Source organism: Seriola aureovittata, chromosome 17, assembly GCF_021018895.1.
Source record: "Seriola aureovittata isolate HTS-2021-v1 ecotype China chromosome 17, ASM2101889v1, whole genome shotgun sequence".
Taxonomy (NCBI): domain Eukaryota; kingdom Metazoa; phylum Chordata; class Actinopteri; order Carangiformes; family Carangidae; genus Seriola; species Seriola aureovittata.
In genome coordinates this window covers 4,521,536-4,543,897 of record NC_079380.1, presented here as the reverse complement: position 1 = coordinate 4,543,897, position 22,362 = coordinate 4,521,536, and the positions used below count along the sequence as shown (strand labels likewise).

General features: G+C 42.1%; 1 protein-coding gene across 1 annotated transcript in view; it reads left to right on the top strand.

Moving 5' to 3' along the window:
* LOC130185495 (RNA binding protein fox-1 homolog 3-like) overlaps window positions 1-22,362 on the top strand; it is a 365,601-nt gene that overhangs the window by 62,508 nt on the left and 280,731 nt on the right. The window contains exon 3 of the mRNA XM_056401984.1: window positions 9,645-9,757. The gene's annotated coding sequence lies outside the window, so the exon portion shown is untranslated. The remainder of the gene's footprint in view (window positions 1-9,644; window positions 9,758-22,362) is intronic.

Sequence of the window (22,362 nt, the reverse complement as noted above, 5' to 3'; positions counted from 1 at the left end):
TCACTGACCTTGGTGTCGGGGGGCCTCAAAAAAAGCCTCCGCCGAGGCTGTGAGACCCTGCAACCGCCACTGCCAGCACACCCACACCCACCACCTCCTCCCTCATCTTCTTCCTCTCCCCTCTCTTATTACTGGGGATGACCTGCCTCGCAGCTCTGGGCTCAGTGACCGAGAAATCCTCGGGCCCTCACCGTCTCCATCCTCCTTGCTGCTGGTGGATTGTCGTTGCATCTACCGGAGTGGCCTTGGAGAAATGAAGTGCCATGATCTCATCACGCCGAGCCCATTGTTTTCACTCTCATGCACACTGTGTAATAGCCATGGAGATAAGGGGATGATTCAGGCCTTTCACGGAAGGAAATGTGAAAAGCCTGCCTGTGAAAAAGTGAAATTACTGTTTTGATGGCTTTTGATGGCGGGGGGCATAATTGCTGGATGGAAGGAAGGATGGAGGGTGAAATACACATAGGAGATTAGTATTTCTAATACTGGAGACGGTTGGTAGGAGGCCTGCAGAAGGTTATGCACGCAGTGGGTAGTTATAATGAAGCTGCCATGTATGTAGAATAGCAGATTGACTAAAATAGCTCATTGCTCTTCTTTCCACAGCAACCTTTGCCCCTCTGGATTGAAACTCCATTCTTGATGGCAGCGCTGATTATGATATTGTTCAATGCTCATTGCCATAGTAACGGTGATTAATTTCACATTGTTTGTGCATGGAATAGTTGCCGGAGCCTTCAGGAACGGGGAACGAGCTTAAGTATTTTTGGCAACTGGCATAAGGCTCATCAACACATGCAGACAACACGGGTCGGAGGATTACAGCTTGTAGTAATGACAGGGGCAAAGCGTAAATAGTATAAATACTCCATGGGATTATAATTAGCCTTACTCTGTGCATTTAGACACACTCAAGTGGAACTAATACCTTATTGACTTCTGGAGACAATTTCATATTAATTGGATGCCTCTTCGTTCTCACTGTCTACTTCTTCGGTCTGTTTTTCGAGCGGCTGACAAAATGTGCTGCGGTGGAATAACAGAGACAGCATAGCGGATTAGCATTAGCCACAGTACCGGCTCGAACACGAGGAACGCCACCTTCACCGCCGTCACCGGGGGCCCGGCGACGACGGTGTCGATGGGGGGAGAACGGATGAGAATCAAAGGGGAGACAGGGCAGCTTTGAAGCCGTGTATGAGGAGCAACTCAAAAAGCACAAAAAGATGGGGGGGGGTGCAGGGTGGAGGGTGGTTGATGTGAGAGGGAAACTGATAAGATAAGGCACCTGCTCATAGGGCTGCATCCTCTGGGTGGAGAGACGGTATCATGGAGGCAAGGAGGAGGACAGGGTCTCCTGGTGATGCTGGGGCCTGGACATGAGAGGAATTAATGTTAATCTTGTCCGCTACCGCCACCCCCCCCCCCCCCCCCCCACAAACACACACATAAACACACACTCTATTTCATCTCCCATCTCAGCATTCAGCATATGTCCTCCTCCCTCTTTGTCTGCCACTCTCCCTCCCTCATTTTATCACTGCGCCGGCCACAAATTTCTCCCTTCTTTTCCATCCAGAAGTGGGGGAAAGTTGTAAAGCTAATTAAGGAGCGGGGATGCGGCAGCTCGACAGATGTGCATTGAGATGGGTGCTATTGAGTAGCGGGGATAATGGTGTGTGGACCTGGTGGGCAGCGGGGTTGTGTTGGAGGGAGCTCCTACCTGGGCGTGCATGTTAATCAGCGCGCCTGTCTGTTGAGAGCCAGGGAATTAAGGGGGAAGGGAAGCGTGTCGCCAGCCTCCAGTGAAGAGACAAGGCAGGCAAGCTGATTAAGAGCACAAATTCACCCTGTTTGGTCAGACAGGGAGATATGTGTACGAAGGAGGAAAAGGGCAAGAAAAGTGCGTATTGATTAACAGTGCTGGTGGTGGTGGGTAGAAATCTACCTACCGTCGTCCAGCAAAATATTTCACAGTACTTGAAGGCATCACAATACTTCAAAGGGCCAAAAAAAATCACACAATTGCCGTCGCATATCTGCAGGGAGGCTGTGATAGTCGTTGATAAATGTTAATAACTTAATGATTTCTCGACCCCCGGTGCTGAGATTTCTGCCTGTGAAAACTCGCTTCGCCTACATTCGTAATAAAAAAAAAAAAAACTTGCAGCCTGATGAATTTCATGACATTCACAGTCTCCTTCACGTCCACGTGCGTTTTCAGCCGCTCAACAATGGAGGACAGAGCTCCAGAATGAGCGGGGAACATTCCAGCCACGAAAAGCTTTTGTCTTTGTTTTCCGAGCCAAAACAGCAGATGACAAAGACGTGTGATTCTTGCTGTATTTCACATCAAAAGAATGGAATGTCCTGCTAGTCACTGATACATTTACCATTCAGATGACCTATAAATTACATTATATGATAGGCTACACGAGAGAAACTGCTGACTGGGCCTTTAAATAGCCAGAGTTAGTCATGAACCTGCTCTAACTTGCTATGAATGACAATGCGCAACATACAGGATGAGATGAGATGAAATGTTGATGTTTGCGCACCATCAACATTGTTATTTATTTTTGATTCCACAAAACAGTACAATTAAATCCCTGTGTTGAATTTCTATGGATTCTTAGGCATTATTGTTAATATGTAAATGTATATTTGTCAGGCTATCATAACAAAATACTTTCTCAAATCAAAATGCTCTGCAAATATGCAAAGTCCTAATACATTGTCAATTAACAATATTAGTGCTGGCACAATTAGTTGATTCATTGACTAACAGAAACTTGTCAACATTTTCACTACTCAGTCAAACGTTCAATCGTTCGAAAAACTGCCAAACAGTTTTCAAAACGTTTGGTGCTTTCCTTTCTTTGACATCTTCGTGAACTGAACATGTTTCAGTTTTGAACTGTTGGTCGGATTAAACAAGCAATTTAAAGATAGTGGAATTATTAGTGGCTAAATAATTTCATGAAATATCACTCAGCCTCTGCCACAAACGTGAAATGTGAAATTGGTCGGATGCCACTCACCGGCATCTCACCTGCGTAAAAGAGGCAAGGTTGGGGTTTACACTTGTAAGCATCATCTGTATCAAAATGTCAAAATGAACAGTATTAAATGGAGTCCGTCAAGCACGGACAAACTGCATCAACAAAGATGAACATCAAGTTTAAACTAACCAGTAGGGAGATTCTAATCATACATGTAGAGTGTCTGAGGCAAGTTATTTAGTTACTTCAAACATAAAGTCCTTTTTTATTAAGTATTGCTTTCATGTTATCCAGCTCTATCACAGTGATGGGAGCTCTGCACTTTCAGAATACCGGTTTGAAAGGAGAACAGTGATTTGGTTTAGTGGCACCTTGTGAACAACACAAAAGGTTGTTTGTTTTTTTTGATACCAGTGAATAATAATTTACTCCTATACATAGATGCACAGCTTCATGCTTTCTTCCCCACGTATCTGCAAGTTTTTAATTAGAATTATCTTTTTTTTTTTTTTTTTTTTTACCAACACAGCCTGATCTAATTTCTCTGTAATTGTTGTTATTTACACAGTAAAGGTTTTCGGGTATTTATCAACATTTCCTTTCCCAGATCTCAGTGTCTGCTGTCGATAATGAGTGGGGAAATTATTTTCAACAGTCAGTCATTATCTGTGTGTTCAAGTAGTCTTCCTTTTAATATGCTAATGCGGCTGATATAATCAGCTGGTAATTGTAAAACACTTCAAGTACGACACACATTTTGCAGGCGCTCTCTCCTGAATGAAGAAATCACAGCCAGTCAGCGGCACAGAGCTGCGGTTGGATGTTGCCGACGATCTGTTTATGTTCCCGGGAGACATTGTGGAGGGAGCGCCCGCCATTCGATCCTGCGTGGCACAAGCCCAAATCGCACGCACACACACACACACACACAAACACACAGACTCCTATAGAAATGTGTAGGCTGGCGTGAAAGCTGTGTTGCTGTGTTAGTGATGCCACCAACACCACCACCCACTTCCCACTACCCACCCGCAGTTTTTTTTCTCTTCTCTTTCATATAGCTTTTTATTTGTAAAAAATCCACCTTTGATTACCATTGATTCTCCCATATAGTTGGTTTATACCTGTGTGCTATTTATGTCACAACATCTTAAATGAATCTTTTTTTATTGTGTCTTAACCAGAATGATGAAAGAAGTGTTCTCCCCATGTCCTCCGGGGATGCTAGTGCTTTTCTGCAGGAGAGGATGGGATCCTGACTTTGTTTTTCTCCTTCGGCTGTTATTTCCCTGAAGAGAAGAGCCGAGTGAAGAGAGCTATGAGTGATCGACTCTGCCTTTATTCTCCAAGTTTTCGGGGGATTTGAAGTTATTGAAAGTCTGGGGATGGGTGACAGCTTGGAGATGTCTATGTGATGCCTATCAGGCGTGCGCCGGCCTCTCCGGCGTGTGTTTGCGCGCTTGCACATGCATGCATGCGTCAAGCCTCGTGGCTTGTGAGACGAAGGGCATGGGCTCCGTGTTCTCAAATGCATGTTATTCTTGTGGCCAATCATCTCTGCTCACACATGACATCTCTCCCAGATTGATTTCATTCAGCTGTAGAGGGCGGCAAGATCAAACAAATGTTGTCTGAAATAGTGGTGGCGGTGCAGGGAGGAGGAAGGGGAGAAGGGGGGGGGGGGTTGTGGGGGGGGGGGGGGGTCAGGGGTGGAAGGTTGCTAGCTTGAAAGATGAAGTGAGAGATGGAAATAGAGAGCAAGAGAATCAGTCATCCAGTCAGCACCGTGCCATGTGGTGACATGGTATAGTGGTGGAAGGTGTTACTCTATAAACCAACAAGCCTTTCAACAACTGCTCCCTTTCACAGTGAGGGGGCTGTTTTGTAGAGGTGGGGGTGGGGGGGGGGGGGGTGCAGCCCTATTCCTTCACGATGCCTCTGAGTACCCATGCAAGGAATAATGGATGCATAATATGGAACGACAGCTTGCAGAGCACTATCATTAATGTTGTAATTCACTTTTAGTGTTTCTACTATTGCGCTGCAACAGGAGGCACAGATGTCACCTGAATCTGCTCCTTCTAGCAGCCAGAGCACACCCGGTTTTCACCAGCTGTCTTGGAACGCACGCTGCCAGCCCCCCCTGCGTGGGCAAATGTGGGCACAAGTGTGCTTGTGACTGTGTGTGTGGTACATGGGGTCCTGTTTAGCTAGCCTTTTGAATATAAGTTTGGGTTTTTAGACAGAGGCTTTTGCGTTGGATTGTATTTTATGTATGTATTTAACATTTTAGCCTTAAGGTTAGTTTACAGGCCGGCTTTGTTCTGTTCGGTGTCGAGGAGTTTGCTGTTTTGTCATTTCTTTTCTAATCTTCTGTTATAAGATCCATGCAATGAGTCTCTACTTTTCTTTTAGCCCTTCTGTTTCCGCCACTGAAGCTAATCCATCACTTTGAATAAGAAGCATTGCAGAAACTTTTTCGCGTTGGAAAAAGAAAAGTTCTGTCTATCATTAGATAATTATGTACATTCTGCAAGACTCAGTTCATGCACCAGACTACTGCTGTCAATCACTGCCAACCTGATCCAGGCAACAAACCAAAGCAACTCTGCACTACTAGTTATACTTTTAAAGGTCCCATATTTGACACTTTTTCTGTGTTTTGATCCATAAGAAGTTATTTGTGGTTTTCAAAATCAAAAGAATCTTCTCGCTAACGCTTCTCTGGAGCTTCTTTTCTGATTGGCTGACTGTTTTCTGAGTGATCCAATGAAAAAATATAGCAGATTTCAGGTAAACACTCAGAGGAAAAAAATCCTGCGGAGCTGGATGGTGGGTCCAGGTGGGCGGGGCTTGTAGCATGGCTGAGAGGGGTTACTGTTTTGTTGTGACATCACAGAGTTACAGAAGTCCTGCCAGCTGGTTTTAAAGCTCAGTTTCTGAATACAGGCTGTGTCATTTCTCTATGGACTGAGCGCTTTGATACTTTCACAGTATTAATATAGAATCTAGACCTGCTTTATAATCAAACTACACATGGACATCTACCTTTATACTATATGAGACCTTTAAAATAAAATGAAAACTTAAACTGCTGCATACTATATATAAACCAAGATAAAAACAATGACTGGAAAAAATTCAGGATACTAAGAGTGACCAAAAATCCATACTAAAGTGTTTCCTCTGTAAGTAGTGGACAAACTACGTATAGTTCTAACCTAAACCATCCACCCTGTAATCCTCCTCAGTAGTCAGGCAGCATGATAATGAGACAACATCTACAACATTGCTCCAAACGACAGAACCTGTGGGTTTTTTTGTGGCTCTTTATGGCTCTATCACGCCTCTTTGTGGCTGTTTTGTTTCTCGTGTGTTCGAGTGACTTTCAAACAGGAAATGAATCGGTCACTTCATGCAGAGCGTCTGATACCAAGAAGGCAGCTATCTATTACCCTCTGACTCTCTGGCCATAATCCTTCAAATGAAGCATCATCTCAATATGGCTGATACAGCAGGGTTGGTTTAAGGATATTATTTGAAGTCTTTTAAGTGAGGAAAACAGTATTATCTAGCTGTACAGTCTTCCAACATTTTTTTTCGTTTATGTGTTTCATCACAAAACTACCAAAATGACAATATGGCCAAATCGCAGAAGCTGCAATTTTTTGATGAAGGTGAAACGTCTAACAACTTACGATTGTAAATGATGTTTCGAAGCATTTAAATCATATTCTCCAGACATGAGGGAACATGCTTGCTTGGTGCAGACCATTGCAAAACTCACTTCATCATTGTTTTTAATATGTTTTTAAGTAAAAATGGAAAACAAAAAAATACCATTCCCACTAAAATTGTGACTCGTCACAATTGCAGTCTTTGAAATAATCACATGATTATTATTATTTTTTTTTTTTTTTGCACCAGTGTCTGTTTTCATGTGTGCATATGTTCATTATTGTACTTTAAATATCCCTCCAAAACCTCCATGTGTTTTCACAAACACAAAAGCTCATCAGTCAGATATTTGGTCACATGACATCCCTGCAAGTAGCAGCTTTTTGTTTCCTAAAGCAAAAAATGCAAAACAATAAGTAATAATGATATGGATTTCATGGATACCCGGGCTCTAATTGAAACAGGTGTGATTAGCATATTGTTTGTGTTTCATGCTGCACCGTGGGCCTATTTGTGTTATACGCACAACCTTTATGGAAATGAACGCTTTGAAAAAAAAAAAAAATCAACAGAAATGTATCCTATTTCTTTAAAAGGGGCGCAAATTTACTGTGAAGATCATCCTGGCAAAACCACAGAGGGAAATGTCAGAAAGAGGAAAAAAAAAAAAAGAAGGTTCAAAGAGAAAATAGCTGACTGACTCTGTAAGTGAAGCTAAGCTCAAAATGAAAAATGTTCATTATATGCCCGTCAAGGTGAAAGGAAGCCATCTCCTCGCCGATGCAGTTAAAATGTCGACCTCTTCTTCTCTAAGGGCAAAAAGAGGAGAAATGTAAAAAGAGGAGAAAATGCTGCCCAGCGTGTGTGTGTGTGTGTGCGCATACATGTTTGGCATGAGTGTGTGTGTGTGTGTGTGTGTGTGTGAGACTGATCTGAGCTCCAGTTCAGACAAGGGCAGCGATGTTAATGGGGCCGCTCAGTAAAATGACCCATACATCCGTTTCTTCATACTATTTTACAGTGCTTCAGAAGTCCTCATATTTTCCCCTTGTCAGCAGTGTTTGTGTATCACTGTTGTGTTGTGCGTGTGACCTCTACAACGAGCGCCGCGCCCTCCTGGACCTCTGCCTGTCTCTTTGTATGTACCTGCTCATGTTAAGGCTGTTAAACCGCACTTAGGATGCATTTTATTCAGCAGTGAAGCAAAATGTTCCGGTCGACCTCTGCGGATCACAGATGCTGTCCCCGGTGCCTCATTACTGACAATTTATATAAGCTAATGTTACTTGAATCGCTCGTTGTGTTGGCAAATGTGTTTATTTTTAAAACAGCTCTCATTGAGCATTAACGCTATGACTGCCACGACGCTACAGATCTTTGAGAATAAAGCAGCAGGTGGGAGCTGAGCAGCTGACCACATTTTTTGACAGAAATTTTCAGAATCGGCCTTCATGGCCCGACTGTAAACGTGTGTGGAAGCCTCACAGTTTTGATTTGTTGGTTTCTGTGCCTGTGCCAAGGCCTGTTACAATTTTCATAAGGATTCGATGCCAACGTGGCCAATCTCAACTATCTGTTATGGGTTATGAGCTCACCTTCCACCTCACCATCTTATTTCTTGCAGCGGTGTTGGATGTGAAAGATTTTCACGATTTTTGAGGATGTGAGCAGCAGCATTAAAGTACAACTGCTCCAAACCCAGTGCAGATATTATATCCATCATTAGCAGCTCTGCACTGCTGCAAAGAGCTGCTACACTTAAGATCTTTTTTGTCTTTGTAAAGTATCAGTTTGTAGGAGACATTTATGAAAAGTTTAAATGATAAGTCATTATTTTTATTATCAACAAATCCCATGAAGAAAACCCAAATGAAGACATCCTACTAAGAAGTATTATGTGTATCAAAAACCTGATAGATCTTACTCATCTGTCACAGAGCTCCATTGTTTCCAAAAACTATTAAAACACATCAGTGAACCACAGCATTGCATTGGAAGACATGTTCCTTCATTACCATGAACACACACACTGTAGTTTATTTCGACTCAGTCCCACATACACCATCCTGCTGCTGGAAATACTCAGTAGAGCACCAAATGTGGATTAATCCACCGCTGAAAATAGTCCCCAACAAATGCACTTGTTCCTCCTCTTTGATAACATTTGCTAAAAACTACGGTTTCCGACTATTTTAGGAAATTACTGAACCTTTTGGTGTTTTTAAAGGAGCTGTTTGTAAGTTTTTGCCATTGCTCCATAGCCGATGTTAGCATTAACAGCTGTTTAATTACCAGTCTAGAAGAAATGTTGCAGCCTCAATCTTCATTCCTTCACTCACCAGGAGCTGTCTGCAGCGGTGGAAAGCCACACCAATGTTAACTCTTCTTTAGCGTGCTAACCAGCTAGTTCCAGTGTGATAGCGAATCCATGTAGCGTCCAGTCTGCCCTGCAGAAGTAGCACTGCACAGAGGACGTATTTTAACCTCTTGTATTGTAAACACAATGTCGACTGAAGCTCTTCGGGGGACTGGTAAGTAAACAGCTGTTAATGCTAACGCTGGCTGTGTAGCAATAGCAAAACTTACAAATAGCTCCTTTAAAGATTCACATCTTCAGTAGGAACCAATGGGCTCGGGACTGAGCTCCACAGACAGGGTAGGGGAAGTCAACAAGTTTTAGTTTATTTATTTTCACAGGTAATAAAACAATTAAGTTTCTCTTCTTCCCAGAGTTTACTGACTTTTCTCTTGGAAGTTTCAGACTCGTGTTCATTAATAGATCAATGACTGAGAGAATCACATGTACATTATCGAGATTTCACTGATCCTCAGTTGCGTATGTATAGGGGCAATGGTTTACTGTAAGCTTTGTTCGAATTTAAATATGTAATTTCTTGGTCATTACTTTCAGAAATAACTTTACCGGTTAACACGTTGTCGGTCTGCTCTTCTTTCTTACAGTAACTGAGTGGTATAGTGCGGTGTTGACACTGGACTTCACTCTCAGCATCAGCAGCAACTGATTTCTCATCTTCCCAACACCTGCAGCCCCTGACCTCCAGCCTCTCAGACAGGTAGGATGACCCAGATTTTAATGTTGTAGCAGTGAGTCCAAGGGAAGAGAAGGTCGGAACACGCACGCACACGCGCACGCACACACGCACACAAACACACAGACACAGATGGTTAAAGCTTCAAAAACGTTTATTAGACTTAAAAAATGCCACATTTTGACTACTTTACTAAAGCTATGAGAATAACAATACATACGTAATATCTGTACCTGTGAATAAATAGTTTAAGTTACAGTGTAACATGTATATTCATAGACCCCATAAACTCTGATAAAGGGAGGAAAAATCAGTGACAGTTTGTTCTCTTGAAATGTAGGATTGAATTAAATGGTGCTCAAAGAAAAAATGAATTCAAACTGTTCTTTTTTCTCACACAAGAGGACAGAGATGGGCTAAAAGTAAAATTGATAAAACATTGAAATGTTCTTCACTACACCGCCTCTGTACTTTCTCATTATTTAGCTCATCTTCTAATTAAAAGATGTCTCAGTAGGTCTTTAAATGCCATATTGACTTAAGTTTCAAAACATTGGCCAAAAAAGAAAAAAAGATTTCTTCTTTTGCCATTTTGTGTAATGAGCCACTGTTTCCACGTTCCCTCTGCACAGCTTTGAAAAAGCCTCCCTCTCGCCAGCTCGTACTATATCCAGACGGTTAAAAGACATCAGAACAGACTCATTGGAATGATAATCTAGTATGTGTCTGCACTTATGGAGAATATCTCGAAGCATGTCAGACTTGCATCAAAGCCGTTGTTGTAATTTTCTTTTCAAGGGCAACTTGAAAGAGGGAGTCGGGGAAGAAAGTAGCATTAGTTTCTTGTTTTCTCCTACAAGGCAGCCGGTTCAAAAGTAACCCTGCGCTTTCTGATGGGAGTGTAGGATGATTCAGCAGGAACCCAACAGCCCATCTGACTGATTCACATTTAAACATAAACAGAAATATGGCTGCTCCCGGGAGCTCCGCAGAGGAATGGAAAGTAGCCCCAAATTTCACAGCAGCAAATCAAACGTCTTTTTATTTAACTCTTCCTTTCTGTTTTCCCGTCCTCTATGGCTCCCTGTAGCATTGTGCGCACATAACGGCGCCTGCTGATTGGGCTTATTTGAAGCACGTACCCTGACAAAAAAAAAAAAAAGAAAAAGAAAAAAAAAATGGAGAAGAGGAGATTTTCCCATGTCACAACGGGATTGAATGTGGTTCTCCAGAAGAGGAGGGCCTGAGAGGATTATATGGCTCAGTGGGCGCTGTATTGTGTGGGGAGTGGATACAGCAGGTACCCACCGAATCCCAGCCAAGAGACAGACACAGTGTTGCTAGGGATAATGTTGCCTCCCAGCAATTAAACTCTGGAGGTTTTGGAGTGGTTTAGGAAGAAGCTTGTTAAATTATCCCATCGCTTCTTTCCTCTTTTCACTCTCTGTCGCTCTGCCTCTCCGTTAAACGCATTTCTTTCCCTTTTTACTGTTTGACTGGGTGAGCACATGAAAACTATAGGGGGAGGCATTTGCCTTCAATACTTCGTCTCCGTCTAATTGAATCCTCCCCCGTTGGTTCTTTATGTCTTTTTCAAATATCGCACATACACATATCGAACGCACTCAAATCTAAATGTATATATTAAAAAAATACACAGACACACACACACACACACACACACACACACTCCCTCTTGTTTAGGTAAAGTGACATAACACTGAAAATACCAAGAGCTGCCAGCTAATGGTTGTTTTTTATGAGAGAGAGATACCCATTAAAACTCTGAAGAAAAGCCACAATTAGATAAATTTAATACCTTAAACTTTAGGATTTATTCAGATGAGGTTGACAAAACACTGTAATATATGGTTCATTTGCTTTGTTAGGAAGGAAGGAAGATGTTAACACTTGATGAGTATTCAGAAGCTGACAGCACAGACTTCCTTAGCATTCTCATTACTTTATTAAGATACACGACTTAGTACAAGATGCCTTCTACTTGGTTCATTAAACAGTTTGATATGTTGTTCTCTTTGTCACTGTTTGGATTGGTATCAAAGTGAATTCAAAGGTTTGTGCTCATAAGGCCAAATGTTCATTTATTTTTGTGTTACCGTTGCGGTAAATCTGACATTGTGTATTTTGACATCGCAGTTATTTACTTAGTATTTACTTGGAAAGTAGAAAAGTGCATTTACTTAAATATACTATGAGATACTTCAACTTTTTTTTTCTTTTTTTTTTGCATATAAAAATTTTACAATACGTTATAATTCTACTCCATGACATCTCAGATGGAAATAATTAACTTTTACTTCACTACACTGAATTTAAAGCTGTGGTTACAGTGTAGAGTTTAATATTAAGGTTGTAAACACCTCTGACGAGCAAATAAATCACAGTACATTCTTATATAAAAAAATGAAACGACCTCAACCCGGTACAAGAGTAAAATGATGCTTCCACGTTACTGCATGAGTAATACAATCTTCCAATCATATAAAGTGAGAATGAAAGGCACCGTTCCCTTGCATAATGACTTGTGATACTTCTGTACTGTTGCTTATGTATAGAATGCAGACTTTTGAGTGTACTTACGTATGGTGCTTCAACCTTTAGTTAAGTTTAGGATCTTTGGGCCACACAACAGAAGAAGTGATTGAAAATAGACGGACTCGCTGAATGATTTTTAAAACAGGAAATGAATGCTGTTTCCCTAAAAGCAACGCTAGATTCATTTTCTTCTTCACTTTGCCTTTGAGTTCAACCTCCATGAAACTACTGTCTAGGTTTTTGGTTTTATGGAGGAGGTGGTGCTCACAAACTCTGACCACTGTCCTCGTCCTCGAGCAAACAAACAGCCCATAACAAAGGTGGAAGTCCACGGTATTCCTCTCATTTATTTCCAAATGTGACACAGTGCTTCCTAATACCTCTGGGACTGGTGTGTCCGTAGTTCCAGGTCGGCTCCCAACAGTACAGTAGTGCTGCGTTAACCTCTTTTCCGTACCCCTACATACACACACACACACACAGAATCACACACACACACACACACTCTTGCACACACACACTCCAAGGTAACTGTGGGTAGTAGAGCCCCAAAGCTTCGTCGTCCAGGACAAATTGGTAGCAAGCGGCTCATTTACTCGGAGCCGTCATGAATGGACTGTGCCGTGACTGTGTAAACAAGTGCAAAGACTCCCAAGGGCATTCCTGCATAAATAATGACTCCAAGAGATGTTTGCCATTTGTACCACTCACTGGTTGCAGACATGGGTCAGCTAGTCTCCTCTGTGGGGAGTCTTCAGTAAACAACAGCCGCCGTGTCCATTAAGGACTATGTGGAAAGTTTACCTGGTTACAGGTGCAGGGGCTGGTCTCCCAGGCCATGCGGGGGATATTGGGAATTTATTTGGCGTCTTCCTCTGCTTACAGGCTTTCTGCTTCGGTCTGAACCAAAGTAGAAGTTAAAATTAACAACTTTACCTCAGTATGGTTTTTATTTGTTTGCTTTGTGTTCACACTTCCTGGTTTAAACCAACGCCACGCTGACTCAAAGCTAGTTATGTTGCCATGTGGACTTTTGAGGGATCGTGTTTTGTCATCCTGCCAGGGTAGAGATTTTTGACGTTAGGTGAGGAGTCAAAACGCATCACGTTCCCCCGTCATTTTAGCCGAGCATAGAACCTGTCTAGTCTTATAACACATAAAGCAGGAGTTGAGTGCAAGCGCCATTTATTCTTTTGGTTTTAGGAGTCTTTGCAAGCATGATGAACTGGGGGGGGCTTTGTGTTGTTGTTGTTGTTGTTGTTGTTGTTGATGATTAATTTCTAACAACAGGTTTCAAGTTTTCTTGGAAGGGGAAGAAAACAGCAGTTATTAGTGCTCCTGAATTCAGTGGTAATATTCTCACCTCACCAAATAAAGCACGCCGAAGCATCCATCACTCTGAGTTTGATTAAATTGCTCCAAACCGTCTCCGTGTGAACGCACGGGAGCTTGGCTTTACAGCAGGGAGCCGCGTGGCTGTGAGCAGTGCTTTTGGTTGTGGTCTTATTTTGATTAAGCTGTTCAGGTTCACCCTTAGTGTGTGACTGAAAATCATTGTTGCCATGACTAAACAGTTTAGAGAACTTGCCTTTACTCATTTTGGAAACAGTACTTGAGAAATGTTGGATTATTTTCTATGGATGGGAATTATTAGATGGATTAAAATTCTAACATTTTTTTTTTTACCAAAAAATGTAAAGAGGAGAGTGACACACGGTTACCAAAACCCAAAAGGGTTTATCCTCTGTGTGTGTGTGTGTGTGTGTGTGTGTGTGTGTGTGTGTGTGTGTGTGTGTGGTGTGTGTGTGTGTGTGTGTGGGGGGGGGGGGTTTACTGCATCTCAAACTTGTCAGACTTAACTCTAGATTGTCAGAATTGCCAGCATTCATCAGGCTAAGCTGTACTCTGAAACCGACATTAACAGTTTTGCGTGTTACACATGCTGCCGTGTCAAATTTAACATTCGTTATTATGGCTCATTCTAACACTGAACATTTGCCAATTAGCATTTCAGTCCCTCCCTCCCTCCCACCACCCAGTTCAGTTTCTTCAAGAGGAATGTATTTTTTTTTTTATTGCAATTTCCTGATCAGAATTGATTAAATTATAAGAATTACTCTTTATGGTATATCTATATTTTTGTGTTTCATGTGTCATATTGTTTATAGTTGATGGTTACAGTATTGTAGTATTTAATGTAAACTCTCTTTGCTATGCATCTGTTTGTGTGCTTCCTTTTGCTGCTTTCCCTTTATGGCATCAAAGAAGGTTTACCTACCTTACACCTGTCTTACATGCAGAAATACCATGGTAACATGCAAATGACTGGCACATTAATGTTAGCATGCTATATTAGCAGTAATCTCAGTCTACAGCTGAGTGCTAAAGAGAGCTCAGGTTCAGAGGTATGCTGTCACGAACTGAAACGTTAGTGGAATATTTCCACCCAGCGGCGACGCTGGATACAAAAGTCTGTTAGGGTTTCAGGGTCCTCGAGAGTTGTCGTCTTGGTACGTTGAATGTGCGTAACAAATTTCTGGGCAAACCATCCAATATTTGCTCTCGCTGAAGCGCAGGCCCGAGCGACTGACCGTCATCGCTACGGCCGCGTAACCTGCCGCTGAGCTGATTCTGTCCGTCCTCGTCAGCGGGTGCTCTGACCTGATATCATCTCTTCTCCACGCGCATTATGTTCTTTTGACTGCGGTAACCGCGCGTCAGTAGGCGCCGGGAACGCTATACTGTCAGCTATGTTCTTTAGACGGCCACCCAGGCTGCGAGCAGCACTCCCAATTGTGTTGCATAATTGTGTGGCATACAGGTTTCTGCTCCAAGCGTGGGTTTGAGGGAGAATGGAAAGCAAGATGATGTGTCAGTGGGAGAGAGGGGAAGAAATAAAGAGGAAGACAAAACAACACCCACTCCTCATTAGCTTAAACATTGCGTGTATCCGTTATCCTGTAAGATAACATTTGAAGAAGGAGAAAAAAACAAAAAAAAACAAAGAAAGCGGAAGCCCACATCCACTGCGCCACAACATGGGATGGAGATATAAAACAAATCTCCACACTTAGACTCTGCCATCTGTTCATCTTGGAGAAGAGCGTGCCTTTGCGACACTTTTTCTCTCCCCTCCCTTAGAAACCATCAAGCTCTCTCAGAAACCATACAGCTTGACAAAGTGACACGCCCGGATGCCAACCCTGTAGCTGCATGTTTTGTTTTTCCTCTCTCCTTTACAATTTGACTGTTTTTGTTTGTTTGTTTGTTTGTTTGTTTGTTTTTTCCAGATAGTTTGCATATCTAAATCCAGTTTTTGATAGCATATGCGAAATACAATGTGACATAATACAATTTGAGCTTCATGTGAGAAATGGGATTATCTTGGTCGTGATTGTCGGCGCTGTGTTAGAGTAATCACTTTCTTCCAGGAGCGACGACGTGACTCACTCACAACTTGACCCGCTGTCATTATCTATTCACTCTGACAGTATTTATGCATTTGGCTTGATATTTTGTTTTCCTTCAGGTGAATTAGAAATGAATTTGGAAATAGAATAAATAAATAAAGGAATGATGAAAAAACTGAGTAATCCCCCTGCAAATTGGAACAAGGAGTAAATCCCGCCGGCAGTAAATCCCCCACTTTTTCTATCTCTTTCTTTCTCTCTCTGTCAAAACGCTGTTTGGATGCGTCAGAGGAAGTGGTCGATCGTCACTGAGCTGACACGCATGGGTTTCTTCTCTGTGCTCTCCCCAGCCAGACAAACCCCCCCCAGTGGTCTAATTGATACAGGATGTGCTCTCCAGATCTCCAGGGGAAGGTCGCATCGCATGAGTCTAACACACTGTGCTGTACAGAACGTACCTATTTATATGATCAGTGACTTTTAGATGTTGAACAGTTGCAATTTTTCCTCATATTGACACCTACTGTACTGATCAGGCTTAATGTACCAGCTGATTTCGGCCTTGTAAATTTGATCTTAGAGTCCAATCGATGTATTTTGGATCAAGACTTGCACCTAATAAGCTGTTTCTCCAACATTTGTTGAAGTCGAACGCCCGTAAATCTGTTTTGAAATCAGTTTGAAATACAGGGACTACTAAGAACCTTGTATCTATGCCTGGGTATCCTTTTAATTACCTTTGCTAATACAGATCAATACTAATGAATGAGATGACGACAAGGTGAATCAGTTATGATTGGGACTAACAATCAAACACTCATAGCCAACTTTTGATACTTAGATTTTTTTTGTAATCGAGCACCCAAAAGGTGTAGAGGTTTGACACCCTGCCCTGTTCACATTTTCCCTCACTATCATTACATTTATACATTTCACACTTTCAGCCTCAGAAGTAATCCTGTCAGCAGCTAATGCGGTGTAACTTTCATGGTGCAGATTCTCCAAAACTGCAAAGAAATATTGGCTATGAAACAAAATAGAGCTCAAGGTGAAGCCCACAGCTAACATTGTACTGTCTGGATTCCTTAAAGCATGATGGCAGTTGTAGTGCTGTGTTGAAAATCTGTGGACATTCAGGGAAATGAACCATTTAAAATTGAGTTTTGGTAACATTTTATTTTTTTTAAATTTGTTTAGTTTCCTGGAATATATCAGAAGAAAGAAAGAATCTATCTATTAGCTAGTCATTAAAACCAAAGTAAATACTCATTCATGATTCATTTATTCCTGGAAACTGTCTGCTTGCCTGTCAACAAGTTTTATGCTTTTGTCAGCCAGCGACTAACGGTTGTTTTGTTTATCGATTAATCTGCTTAATTTTATTGTTTAGTCCATGAAATGTAAAAAAAAAAATTGAGAAAACCACCTCGATGTCAATTTGCTTGTTTTGTCCTAGTAACATTTCACACCCTGAAGATATTCAGTTCACTTGTCGTACATACATGTATATGACTGAGCAAACAGCAAATCGTCACATTTGAGAAGCTGGAACCAGAAAATGTTTTTTTTTTTTTCCATTTTTGCTTGAAAAGCTACTGAAACCATTAATCAATTGTCAAAACAGATGCAGATGAATTTTCTGCAACTCTACATTATTGCATTTTAATTAAGTAACTGAAGGCGTATCAATTTAATACTTTTCCCACAGTTTTTTACTCATGATTAATACCAAATCACTTTGTTTTCCAGGGAAACTTAGTGGGAAATTCTTAAATAGAATTTTTATTCCATAAGACTGTATGGATAAAATGCTAGAGCAGGGGTATAACCCCTGACGTGACAGGTGAACTTATTCTAAGACATATAGGCCCATAAACAAATCAGCTGAGGACTCAAAGAGTGAAAACAGTGCTGATGCATGAATTGTTAACATGGAAAAAAGAGACACGTGGATCACCTTTCCTCCTGACTGCCATGGATTAAGTGGAGCACGTGTCTCTCTGTGTTTTGGGCACTGGTATCTGGGCGATGCACCCCTCCTACCCACCTCTGCCAAGAGGTGACACATGGCCGGCTATGCATCATTTTTTGAGTGTTTGGCTGAAGCCTCGTCCTCTCTCCACGGCCCCTCAGCCTGCTTCCACAACCCGTAAAGAGGACATCCATCAGGACAGGTGTAATTTGCCATGCAGTCACGCTTCTCTGCTAATACAATTTGTTAAGCAGTTGTTAAGTGTGTATCCGTGTGTGTGTGTGTGTGTGTGTGTGTGTGTGTGTGTGTGTGTGTGTATACAGTGTGACCCTTGTGTTTTTCGGGGTTTTGGTTTTGCTTTGCTTCACTTTTAGTTGAAAATTTATAGAATTTATTCTGTTTTTATTCTCAACCTTTGGATTTTCAGCAGTTTTTTGAGGACACTGATGATCGTAATTGGCTCGTTGGCTAATTAAATTTTCTTTTATCAAAAATAATGAAGAATTGGTTCAAAGAAAGCCAAAGTTCTCTCTTAATACCATTGAGCACAGTCTGGATGAAAAGAGCCCTGAGCTTTCAACTCTGGAGATACACTGATAATTTGCAGGCATTCACTGGGTGAGGGTGACATGGCGGTGTGTGATGGCCCACGCTATGTACTTCATACTCCAAACTATTTGTTGCTCAGTGACACTGAGGTGACCCAGAAAATTCTATGTCATTAAATGCTTGGAGGATTTTTTTGTTTTTTTTTGCTGCTGACCGCACTTTGTTCCCAGCTCAACAACATGTCGCTTGTTTCTCTCACTGGAGCTTTGAGTGTTATTTATTTATTTTTTTTCTGTCTTTCCTGCTGTAATGAAATTCTACAATTACTGTGCTCTTCAGGCCTGTTTGTGTTGTTTTCCTACTGCTTCCCCCGGTCTTGCATCACAGCCACAGCTTTGCACTGAATGCTACCAAATGGGTTTCCTAGATATCCTCACACAATGCAGTTTAATTCTGGTTACACAACACTAGATGTCACTCCAATGTTCTGAGATTAGTTTGATGTGACTGCATTTGCCCACAACCTAGGTGGACATCCCTATTCGCCTTTTAGTGCATTTCCACACATCGGCTTGCATGCTTTCACATCACATTACATCACATATCCCCACAGTTAACCGTGGATCAAATGCTTGTGTCATCCAAGTCGAAGATGCTGTCTCAGATAAGCAGATTTAAAGTGTGTGTTATTTGAGCAGAAAACTGAAGAGGGGTTAGCGCTGTGGTGTGATCCTGGGTCTCAAGGGGAGGCTCCCGCTTGTCAGAATGTGCTGTTGCAGGATCTTCCTGATGAAGTCATTAAGAAGTCATTAAGAAACCATTAAGAATCATTAAGTCGGCGAGGTGGCACTCCAATGCGCACACAGCGAAGCGCCAGGCATCAGGAAAACTTGTTAATCACGCAGTTTATTTGTTTCCCCAGTGTGAGACTGTAAATACTATGACAGTGTGTTGAAGTGTGCATCCTAATGAAAGTCTGTATTAGCTCCTCTGCCAGTGTGTGAACGCCCGTCTCCAGAGGGGCCACTCTCATCATCACACGATGGCTGCCTCCTCGCCAGCTAACCCTCTAAAGCAATAAACAAGAGCACGCGTTTCTGATCCTGTTCACTCATTTTCCCCTTAATCGGCCAGGTGGCTGATTCATAAAATGGCAGAGGTATCAGGGAGGCCCTACCGCTTCGCTTTTGGTCCTTTCTCTCTCCATTTGTTAATCTTTAGGCTGCAGCCTCATGTATGTGTGCGGGTGCGTGTGCCGTCAAGTGTCTGCTGCACTTGTCATGCATATAGACGTGGCCTCAGTGTTTTTCTAGCTGATTGTCTGCGACCACTAGAAAACCCCATACTGTGACAGGTCGGGAGGAGGAGGGCGCTGCTTGAAAAAGCACTGAAGAGCTCTTATCTCACTCATTAGGCCTAAGCGAGATGTTGCCTTCCCCCAATAATTATCTCCATACAGTAAATCTGTCATTAGGAGGTCCCTCTAAACCAAACCCTCAGAGACCTGAGGCTATATCCAGGATGAGGAGGGGAGGACGGAGGCTCAGGTGCCTCCCTGACGCTGCTATCAGCCAGAATTAGACTCCATGGGGTGAGCACTGGCAGGAAAAAACAAAAAAACAAAAACACAGTTAGGCAAGGATGAAAGGTAACTTTACAACTTGTGTCTTTTCTGTCTAGATACATAAATTAACATATTGCGTATACCTCATGAAAGAGAGCAGTTATAGATGAAAGTAAAAAGCCGAAAACAAAACACCATCATTTTAGGTTCAACAGCAGTTAGCAGCAGCTATAAAAAGAGGTCTGTGCAATGAGCACTTTGCCGTAACACAAGACAACAAACTACTTCAAAGAGGCTGAATCATCTGTTCCCAAACTAGAGGTGCATCACTCCAAAAAAAAAAAAAAAAAAAAAAAACTATAATACTCTTTAATTTGTCAAGGACACCAAGTTTGAAAAATCCTACGCCAAACAGGAAGTAAAATGTGTAGGAAGGAGCTCAAAGGCTGCGTGTTGTGATGCATCAGGCTGTGTAGCGTGATGGCTGACTAACTAACCTGAAGTGGCAAAGAGGAAAAGCCTTTGCTTCCCCATCATGCTTTTGATTTTTTTTTTTTTTTTGATTTTTTGTGCTTATCTCTTATTCTTTTATTTTTGGTGGCAGCGGTTTCTGTCATGAGAGTAATGAAGTTAGCGTGTTAGCTATCACACCGCTCAATAAAACATGTAATGCGATTAGTTGTGTCGGCTTTCCTCAGGTTGCTAAAAACATTTTTTTCACTTTGAAACTGTGAGAGTCTGCTTCTGTCCTGATAATCAAGAATAAAAAGCAATATATTCTTTTTTTTTTTTTTTTTTTTGGTACACTCATTTACAACAAAGCATGGCACTTTGACACAGGAGGCTGTTTTTCTTTTCCCTTTTTTTTTCTACCGTTAGTCTTGGTCGGCTTCTTTCATTCATGATCGTAATCTTTCCCCGACCTCAACCGAGTTTTTTTTTTTTTTGTTGTTTTTGTTTTTTTTGTGTGTGTGTGTGTGTGTGGCTGTGATCAGGAAACGATCACATAAGTCACTTTTGTAACGTTATGTACTCCGGAGGTGGTTGAAAGCTGAGTTCAGGTCTCGGTTGGGGTGAGTTGTTTAGGAAGACAGTGAAGAACAAAAAGGTTTTGTTGTGTAGTTTGAAAGACATCTGTTCTGTACATCTATTCATTAGATTCACTCTCTTTTCTTAGGCCATTTCATCACTCTAACTTCATCTGAGCCCTTCTTTTCCAGTGTCTGCCTCATAGACGTGAAGAGGTACAAGCTAAAAACTCTGAAAACAGCTCCCGACACGACAAATATCTGTCATCCCTGACATGTTCCAGGTTTCCTGTCCAGCTCCGAGGCCCCTGAATCATTTAATGTCTCCCCCCCGCCGGCCTGCTGTGACCAAACACACAAACTAAAAAATGCAGGTGTGTTAAACAAAGCGTCGCATGTGCTCACAGTCTAGTAACTCCCTGCATGAACTCTTTGTGCTGTTCAGCAGTTTGTGGAGAAAAATATTGACATACATGCTGCCGAAATACCAGTAAAGCCGCATGACAGATGGCTTTCAGCTGCCATGTTTAGCCTATGGATGTGTCTTTGGAAGCATATTTGGCTTAATACCTCTGCCCACTGCTTTTCTACTGGAAAACACAACCCTCCCGCTGACCGTGCGACCCGGGTCAATCAACTTCTCTCAGGGATTAATCCTTGTTGTGTGTAAACACATTAACTGGCAATTAATATGGAGATTCTGCTCCAGATGTGCTTGTAAAAGTGGAGTTTGGACTTGGCAAGCAGCTTTTCTGATCCATATGGGTTAGCCGCCGAAGCAATATCCCACCTGCTCCTGCCGCCATTATTTTTCACACAGGCAAACAAATGCCCCAAATGAGAGTCACAGCATTTGGTTTAGCGGTGCTGATGAGGGAGGGGTGCAGGGGGTGGGGGTGATGGGGGGGGGTGCATCTCATTCTTGCTGCATTCATATACACCTGGTTAGTATCTGTTGAGACGTGGCGGAGAATCTGTTTCTGCTCCTTCCACTATGCTAATTTCAGTCCTCCCACACTTTGGAACATGATGATGTGAGGGTTTCATCAACAGCTGCAACTGTCTTGTCGAGTGAAACAACACCACTGCAGTATCAGTAGATTTCTGTCAACCGGTTGAACTCGACAAACTTTCACCGTCGGATTGCACCGATAACGTGGAGCAAAATGATGTAAAATGTGGAAATAGTAAAAGGCGGTATAGCGGTGTCTCGGCCCCGGCGTTTCACCTCACCTGCTACCTCAGACGCACAGACGGCCCAGGATTCCTCAAACAAATTGAACTGAATTGTGCTAAATTACTTTTTTTATCGATCCGGCTTATTTTCAGGCCATGTAATTTAATCCTCCTATTACTAGGCCTATATATCATCTTTGTTTATAAAGAAAGGGCGATCAATAGAAAATAATAGTGACTCTCTTTGAAAATGAATCAATGTGAATCATGATGCTGCAGTATTATCATTCAAAACCAGTGTCACAACCTGATCTGCCTCAGATGTACTGTCACAGCTTCAGTGGCAAAGGTCTTATCTGACTGGCAGCATGGAG